Source organism: Arachis ipaensis, chromosome B5 (genome assembly GCF_059453495.1).
Source record: "Arachis ipaensis isolate K30076 ecotype BB chromosome B5, ASM5945349v1, whole genome shotgun sequence".
Taxonomy (NCBI): domain Eukaryota; kingdom Viridiplantae; phylum Streptophyta; class Magnoliopsida; order Fabales; family Fabaceae; genus Arachis; species Arachis ipaensis.
The window spans coordinates 41,370,869-41,380,158 of NC_142440.1; the positions used below are offsets into that span (position 1 = coordinate 41,370,869).

Genomic DNA, 9,290 nt, shown 5'->3' on the forward strand with positions numbered 1-9,290 from the left:
AAATTATCTCTTGAAGGGCCAAGCACCCCGCAGATTAGAGGAACATCCACTCCCCAGAACAAAGGTTGTTAAATTCCAATCTTAGCCTTAACTCTGTGATAACTATTCTTATTCTAGTTTTACCTTAGGAGTCATATAGTAGTAATTAGTATCTATACTTTTGATTTTATCTCCAATTAAGGTATAATTTAATTTTCTCATCATCATCAAACATGAATAAAATAGAAGAATTTCTTTAGAATAAGAGGCAATAATTTTCGAGTTTTTAATAAGAACATTCTAATTATTTACATGTGGTGGCAATGCTTTCTGTCTTCTGAATGAATGCTTGAACAGTGCATATGTCTTTTGAATTTGATGTTTAAGACTGTTAAATATGTTGGCTCTTGAAAGAATGATGAACATGAGACATGTTATTGATAATCTGAAAAATCATAAGAATGATTCTTGAAGCAAGAAAAAGCAGCAAAGAACAAAGCTTGCAGAAAAAAAAATAGCGAAAAAAAAATAGAAAGAAAAAGAAAAAGCAAGCAGAAAAAGCCAAAAGCTCTTAAAACCAAGAGGCAAGAGCAAAAAGCCAATAACCCTTAAAACCAAAAGGCAAGGGTAAATAAAAAGGATCCCAAGGCTTTGAGCATCAGTGGATAGGAGGGCCTAAAGGAATAAAATCCCGGCCTAAGCGGCTAAACTAAGCTGTCCCTAACCATGTGCTTGTGGCGTGAAGGTGTCAAGTGAAAACTTGAGACTGAGCGGTTAAAGTCAAGGTCCAAAGCAAAAAGAAGAGTGTGCTTAAGAACCCTGGACACCTCTAATTGGGGACTTTAGCAAAGCTGAGTCATAATCTGAAAAGGTTCACCCAATTATGTGTCTGTGGCATTTATGTATCCGGTGGTAATACTGGAAAACAAAGTGCTTAGGGCCACGGCCAAGACTCATAAAGTAGCTGTGTTCAAGAATCAACATACTAAACTAGGAGAATCAATATCACTATCTGAATTCTGAGTTCCTATAGATGCCAATCACTCTGAGCTTCAATGGATAAAGTGAGATGCCAAAACTGTTCAGAAGCAAAAAGCTACTAGTCCCGCTCATCTAATTAGAATCTGAGCTTCACTCAAAAACTCTGAGATATTGTTGCTTCTTAAATTATTTGTATTCTATTTTATTTATCTAGTTGCTTGAGGACAAGCAACAGTTTAAGTTTGGTGTTGTGATGAGCGGATATTTTATACGCTTTTTGGGGTTAATTGCATATAGTTTTTAGTGTGTTTTAGTTAGTTTCTAGTTTATTTTCAGTAGCTTTTAGGCAAAATTCATATTTCTATACTTTACTATGAGTTTGTGTGTTTTTCTGTGATTTTAGGTATTTTCTGGCTGAAATCGAGGGAACTGAGCAAAAATCTGATTTAGGCTGAATAAGGACTGCTGATGCTGTTGGATTCTGACCTTCCTGCACTAAAAGTGAATTTTCTGGAGCTACAGAACTCCAAATGGCGCGCTTCCAATTGCGTTGAAAAGTAGACATGCAGGGCTTTCTAGCAATATATAATAGCCCATACTTTTCTCAAGGATAGATGACGTAAGCTGGCGTTCAAATCCAGTTCCATGCTGCTGTCTGGCGTCCAACGCCAGAAACAAGTTAGGAGTTGGAGTTCAACGCCAGAATTGGATCCAAAGCTGGCGTTGAACGCCCAAAACAGCCCTATGCACGTGATTAGCTTAAGTCTCAGCCCCAGCACACACCAAGTGGGTCCTAGAAGTGGATTTCTGCACCATCTATCATAGTTTGTTCATTTTCTGTAAACCTAGGTTACTAGTTTAGTATTTAAACAACTTTTAGAGGTTTATTTTCGCATCTCATGACATTTTAGATCTGAACTTTGTACCTTTTGACGGCATGAGTCTCTAAACTCCATTGTTGGGGGTGATGAGCTCTGCTGTGTCTCAATGAATTAATGCAAGTAATTCTGTTTTCTATTCAAACATGCGTGTTTCTATCTAAGATATCCATTCGCACTTCAATGTGAATATGATGAACGTGACAATCATCATCATTCCCCCATGAACGCGTGCCTGACAACCACTTCCGTTCCACTATAGGATGAATGAATATCTCTTGGATCTCTTAATCAGAATCCTTGTGGTATAAGTTAGATTGATGGCAGCATTCAAGAGAATCTGGAAAGTCTAAACCTTGTCTGTGGTATTCCGAGTAGGATTCAGGGATTGAATGACTGTGATGAGCTTCAAACTCGAGAGTGATGGGCGTAGTGACAGACGCAAAAGGATAGTAAATCCTATTCCGGTACGATTGAGAACCTGCAGATGATTAGCCGTGCGGTGACAGCGCATTTGGACCCTTATCACTGGAAGGATGGATGGTAGCCATTGACAACGGTGATCCACCAACACACAGTTTGCCATAGGAGGACATGCGTGCGTGAATCAGAAAACAGAGGAAAGCAAAACTCCAGAAGACAAAGCATCTCCAAAACTCCAACATATTCTCCACCAGTGCATACAAGTATAATTTGTGCTCTGACCCTTTTATTCCTTACAATCAAAATTGATAAGTGAATTATTTTATTGTTTTCCTGACTAAGAGTTACAAGATAACCATAGATTGCTTCAAGCCAATAATCTCTGTGGTATCGACCCTTACTCACGTAAGGTATTACTTGGACGACCCAGTGCACTTGCTGGTTAGTGGTACGAGTTGTAAAAAGTGTGATTTACAATTCGTGCACCAGCTAGCCATGTCTAATCTTTTTAGACTGAAGCTTTAGACTAACATTGCATGATTCCTGAAATTCTTATTAAAAATTTTGAAATCCTTATTTTTCTTTTTCCAAACAATTTTCGAAAAATTACAAAAAAAAATTTAATAAAATCATAAAAACCAAAAATATTTTGTGTTTCTTGTTTGAGTCTTGTGTCAAATTGTAAGTTTGGTGTCAATTGCATCTTTTTAACTTTTCTTAAAATTTTCGAAAACTCATGCATGCTGTTCTTTATGATCTTCAAGTTGTTCTTGGTGATCTTCTTTGTTTGATCTTTGTATTTTCTTGTTTTGTATCTTTTCTTATTTTTCATATGCATTTTCAATTTGTTAGTGTCTAAACATTGAAAATTTCTAAGTTTGGTGTCTTGCATGTGTGTCTTTTCTTAAAAATTTTCAAAAATAAGTTCTTGGTGTTCATATTGACATTCAAAGTGTTCTTGCATGCATCATGTGTTTTGATCTTGAATTTTCATGTTTTGAGTCATTTTGATGTTTTTTTCTCTCATTAAAAATTTAAAAATAAAAAAAATATCTTTCCCTTATTTTTCTCATAAATTTCGAAAATTTGAGTTGACATTTTCAAAAATTTTTAAAAACTTAGTTGTTTCTTATGAGTCAAGTCAAATTTTCAATTTAAAAATCCTATCTTTTCAAATCTTTTTCAAAAAAATTCAAATCTTTTTCATTTATTTTTACATATTTCGAACTTTTTTAAAATTGATTTTCAAAATCTTTTTCTTATTCCTACTTCATATTTTCGAAATTCTCACTAACATTTAATGTTTTAATTAAAAAAATTTTCAAGTTGTTACTTGCCTATTAAGAAAGGTTCAATCTTTGAATTTTAAAATCATATCTTTTAGTTTCTTGTTAGTTAAGTAATCAACTTTAATTTCAATATTAAATCTTTTTAAACTTCTTTTTCAATTCTTTTTCAAAATAAATTCCAATCATATCTTTTTCAAAACTTATTTTCAAAATCTTTTCTAACTTCTTATCTTTTCAAAATTGATTTTCAAATATTTTCCAATTATTACTTGACTTTTTGTTTGATTTTAAAAAGTTTTCTATTTCAATCATATCTTTTTCAAAACCACCTAACTACCTTTTTCTCACTCCAATTTTTGAAAATCTCTTACTATTTTTTTAAAATTCCTTTCAAATTAACTGATTGTTTTAAATTTTAATTTAATTTAATTTTATTTCTCTTTTTTAATTTCGAATTATAACTAATATTTAAAATAAAAACAAAAATATTTTTATTTTTAATTTTTGAATTCTTCTCTTCTTCTACTCACATAAAGGAATCTCTATACTGTGATATAGAGGATTTCTCTTTTTTTCTGTTCTCTTCTTTTTTCATATGAGCAGGAACAAGGATAAAGACATTCTTATTGAAGCTAATCCTGAACCTGAAAGGACTCTTAAGAGGAAACTAAGAGAAGCTAAAGCACAACCCTCTGGAGAGGATCTGACAAAAATTTTCGAAAAAGAAGGAGATATGGCCGAACCCAATAACATTGGTGGAGATGCAAGGAAGATGCTTGGTGACTTTATTGCACCCTCTTCTAACTTCTATGGAAGAAGCATCTCAATTCCTGCCATTGGAGCAAACAACTTTGAGCTTAAGCCTTAATTAGTTTCTCTAACGCAACAGAATTGCAAGTTTTATGGACTTCCATTGGAAGATCCTCATCAGTTCTTAGCTGAATTCTTGCAAATCTGTGATACTGTTAAGACCAATGGAGTTGATCCCGAGGTCAATAGGTTTATGCTTTTCCCTTTTGCTGTAAGAGACAGAGCTAGAACATGGTTGGATTCACAACCTAAGGAAAGCCTGAACTCTTGAAAAAAGCTGGTCAGTGCTTTCCTAGCCAAATTCTTTCCACCTCAAAAGATGAGCAAGCTTAGATAGAAAATCCAAACTTTCAGACAGAAGGAAGGTGAGTCCCTCTATGAAGCTTGGGAAAGATATAAGCAATTGATCAAAAGGTGTCCTACTGACATGCTTCCAGAATGGAGCATCATATGTATCTTCTATGATGGTCTGTCTGAGTTGTCAAAAATGTCATTGGACTATTTTACAGGAGGATCTCTTTATTTGAAAACCCTACAGAAGCTCAGGAACTCATTGAAATTGTTGCAAATAACCAGTTCATGTACACCTCTGAGAGGAATCCTGTGAACAATGGGACGCCTCAGAAGAAGGGAGTTCTTGAAATTGATACTCTGAATGCCATATTGGCTGAGAACAAAATATTGACTCAGCAAGTCAATGTGATTTTTCAGAGTCTGAATGGATTGCAAGCTGTATCCAACAGTACTAAAGAAGCATCTTCTGAAGAAGAAGCTTATGATCCTGATAACCCTGCAATGGCAGAGGTGAATTACATGGGAGAACCCTATAATCCTTCATGGAGAAATCACCCAAATTTCTCATGAAAGGAGCAACAGAAGCCTCAACAAGGCTTCAATAATAATGGTGGAAGAAATAGGTTTAGTAATAGCAAGCCTTTTCCATCATCTTCTCAGCAACAGACAGAGAATTCTGAACAGAGCCATTCTGGCCTGACAACCATAGTCTCTGATCTATCTAAGACCATACTAAGTTTCATGAATGAAACAAGGTCCTCCATTAGAAATTTGGAGGCACAGGTAGGTCGGCTGAGTAAGAAGATTACTGAAACTCCTCCCAGTACTCTCCCAAGCAATACAGAAGAAAATTCCAAGAGAGAGTGCAAGGCCAAAACCATGACCAACATGGCTGAACCTGGAGAGAGTGAGGAGGTCGTGAGTCCCAGTGAGAAAAGCCTCATGGGACGTCCTTTGGACAGAAAGGAGTTTTCCTTTGAGGAACAAAAGGAATCTGAGACTCATAAAGAGACCATAGAAATTCCATTGAACTTCCTTCTGCCATTCATGAGCTCTGATGAATATTCTTCCTCTGAAGAGGATGAAGACATCACTGAAGAGCAAGTTGCCAAGTATCTAGGAGCAATCATGAAGCTGAATGCCAAGTTGTTTGGTAATGAGACCTGGGAGGATGAACCCCCTTGTTCACAAATGAACTGAGTGCATTAATGAGGCAGACATTACCTCAGAAGAAACCGGATCCCAGAAAATTCTTCATACCTTGTACCATAGGCACCATGACCTTTGAGAAGGCTCTGTGTGACCTAGGGTCAGGGATAAACCTCATGGCACTCTCTATAATGGAGAAACTGGAAATCTTTGAGGTACAAGCTGCAAGAATCTCACTAGAGATGGCAGACAAATCAATGAAACATGCTTATGGACTAGTAGAGGACGTGCTAGTAAAGGTTGAAGGCCTTTACATCCCTGCTGATTTCATAATCCTAGACACTGGGAAGGATGAGGATGAATCCATCATCCTTAGCAGACCCTTCCTAGCCACAGCAAAAGCTGTGATTGATGTTGACAGAGGAGAGTTGGTCCTTCAGTTGAATGAGGACTACCTTGTATTCAAGACTCAAGGTTCTCCTTCTGCAACCATGGAGAGAAAGCATGAAAAGCTTCTCTCAATACAGAGTCAAACAAAATCCCCACATTCAAACTCTAAGTTTGGTGTTGAGAGGCCCCAACCTTGCTCTGAGTATCTGTAAGGCTCCATGAGAGCTCACTATCAAGCTATTGACATTAAAGAAGCGCTTATTGGAAGGCAACCCATTATTATTTAATTATATCTATTTATTTTCCATTATTATTTTATGTTTTCTTTAGGTTAATGATCATGTGAAGTCATAAAAACAACTGAAAAATAAAAAAAACAGAATGAAAAACAGCATTAAAAATAGCTCACCCTGGAAGAAGAGCTTACTGGCATTTAAACGCCAGAAAGAAGCAACAGACTGGCGTTTAACACCAGAAAGAAGCAGCAAGCTGGCGTTAAATGCCAGAAACAGGCTACAGTCTGGTATTTAACGCCAGAAATAGGCTACAGCTTGGCGTTTAACGCCAGAAAGAAGCAGCAGTCTGGCGTTAAACGCCAGGATTGAACTCTAAGGGCGTTTTACATGCCTAAATAGAGTAGGGATGCTAAGTCCTTGACCCCTCAGGATCTGTGGACCCACAGGATCCCCACCTACCCCACCCCTCTCTCTCTCTCTCTCACACACACCTTTTCATAACACTCTTCCCCAAAAAACCCCACCTACCTCCAAATTCAAAATCCTTTCCCCCCAAACCCAACCTAATACACGAAACCTAATCCTCCCCCCACCCCTATATATCCCCCTTCATCTCCTCCATTTTCTTCTTCTCCTACTACTTTCTTTCTTCCTTTGCTCGAGGACGAGCAAACCTTTTAAGTTTGGTGTGGTAAAAGCATTGCTTTTTGTTTTTCCATAACCATTAATGGCACCTAAGGCCAGAGAAACCTCAAGAAAGAGGAAAGGGAAGGCAATTGCTTCCACCTCTGAGTCATGGGAGATGGAAAAATTCATCTCAAAGGTCTAATAAGCCCATCACTAAAAAGAGGATGGAGCAAACAAGAGAGCCCACTCATGGACCTCAACAAGAGCATGAGGAAATTCCTCATCATGAAATCCCTGAGATACCTCAAGGGATGCACTTTCCTCCACAAAACTATTGGGAGCAAATTAACACCTCCCTAGAAGAATTAAGTTCCAACATGGGACAACTAAGGGTGGAGCACCAAGAGCATTCCATCCTCCTCCATGAAATTAGAGAAGATCAAAGAGCTATGAGGGATAAGCAACAAAGGCAAGGAGGAGACAATGAGGAGTCAAAGCACTCCATAAGATCTTCAAGAGGAAGAACTAGCCGCCATCACTAAGGTGGACCCGTTCTTTAATTTCCTTGTTCTTTATTTTTCTGTTTTTCGTTTACTATGTGGTGCACGAAATTGTGATCTCAACGGCGCAAAAAACATGGTACGCACAATCATAATCTCAATTCTTCTTCACAACTTCGCACAACTAACCAGCAAGTGCACTGGGTCGTCCAAGTAATAAACCTTACGTGAGTAAGGGTCGATCCCACGGAGATTGTCGGCTTGAAGCAAGCTATGGTCATCTTGTAAATCTTAGTCAGGCAGATTTAAATGGTTATGAGGTTTTGATAATTAAAATATAAATAAAATATAAAATAAGATAAAAATACTTATGTAATTCATTAGTGAGAATTTCAGATAAGCGTATGGAGATGCTTTGCTCCTTTTGAATCTCTGCTTTCCTATTGTCTTCATTCAATCATTCATACTCCTTTCCATGGCAAGCTGTATGTTGGGGGATCACCGTTGTCAATGGCTACCGTCCGTACTCTCAGTGAAAATGGTCCAAGTGCGCTGTCACCGCACGGCTAATCATCTGTCAGTTCTCGATCATGTTGGAATAGGATCTATTGATCCTTTTGCGTCTATCACTACGCCCAACACTCGCGAGTTTGAAGCTCATCACAGTCATCCCATCCCAGATCCTACTCGGAATACCACAGACAAGGTTTAGACTTTCCAGATCTCAAGAATGCTGCCAATTGATTCTAGCTTATGCCACGAAGACTCTGATCTTTCGGAATGGAGGCTAAGAGATACACACTCAAGCTATTGCAGATAGAACAGAAGTGGTTGTCAGGCACACGCTCATAGGTGAGAATGATGATGAGTGTCACGAATCATCACATTCATCAGGTTGAAGTGCGAGTGAATATCTTGGAATAAGAATAAGCTTGAATTGAATAGAAAAGCAATAGTACTTTGCATTAATTCATGAAGAACAGCAGAGCTCCACACCTTAATCTATAGGGTGTAGAAACTCCACCGTTGAAAATACAAAAGTAATGAAGGTCCAGGCATGGCCGAATGGCCAGCCTCCAAACGTGTACAAAAGCATAAAGGTCTAAGGACTAAACGTCCAAAGATGAAAAGATATAAAATAAGTCTCTAAAAGTAGTTTTTATACTAAACTAGTAGCTAGGGTTACAGAAAATAAGTAACTAAGTGCAGATAGTGTAGAAATCTACTTCCGGAGCCCACTTGGTGTGTGTTTGGGCTGAGCATTGAAGCTTTCATGTGTAGAGACTCTTCTTGGAGTTAAACGCCAGCTTTGGTGCCAGTTTTGGCATTTAACTCCAGTTTGTAACTCAGTTCTGGCGTTTAACGCCAGAATAGGGCAAGAAGTTGGCGTTTAAATGCCAATTTGCGTCATCAAAACTCGGACAAAGTATGGACTATTATATATTGCTGGAAAGCCCAGGATGTCTACTTTCCAACGCAATTAAGAGCTCGCCAACTGGGCTTCTGTAGCAACAGAAAATCAACTTCGAGTGCAGGGAGGTCAGAATCCAACAGCATCTGCAGTCCTTTTTCAGCCTCTGAATCAGATTTTTGCTCAGGTCCCTCAATTTCATCCAGAAAATACCTGAAATCACAGAAAAATACACAAACTCATAGTAAAGTCCAGAAATGTGAATTTTGCTTGAAAACTAATAAAAATATACTAAAAAGTAGCTAGATCCTACTAAAAACTAC

The 9,290-nt window shown here is 37.7% G+C and overlaps 1 non-coding gene across 1 annotated transcript; it reads right to left on the reverse strand.

Annotated features, from left to right (window-relative positions):
• Window positions 1-4,685: 4,685 nt before the first annotated feature.
• LOC148563955 (small nucleolar RNA R71) lies at window positions 4,686-4,793 on the reverse strand. Its single transcript, XR_015885539.1, has one exon. It is a non-coding gene; the product is annotated as a small nucleolar RNA R71 (small nucleolar RNA).
• Between the last annotated feature and the right edge of the window lie 4,497 nt (window positions 4,794-9,290).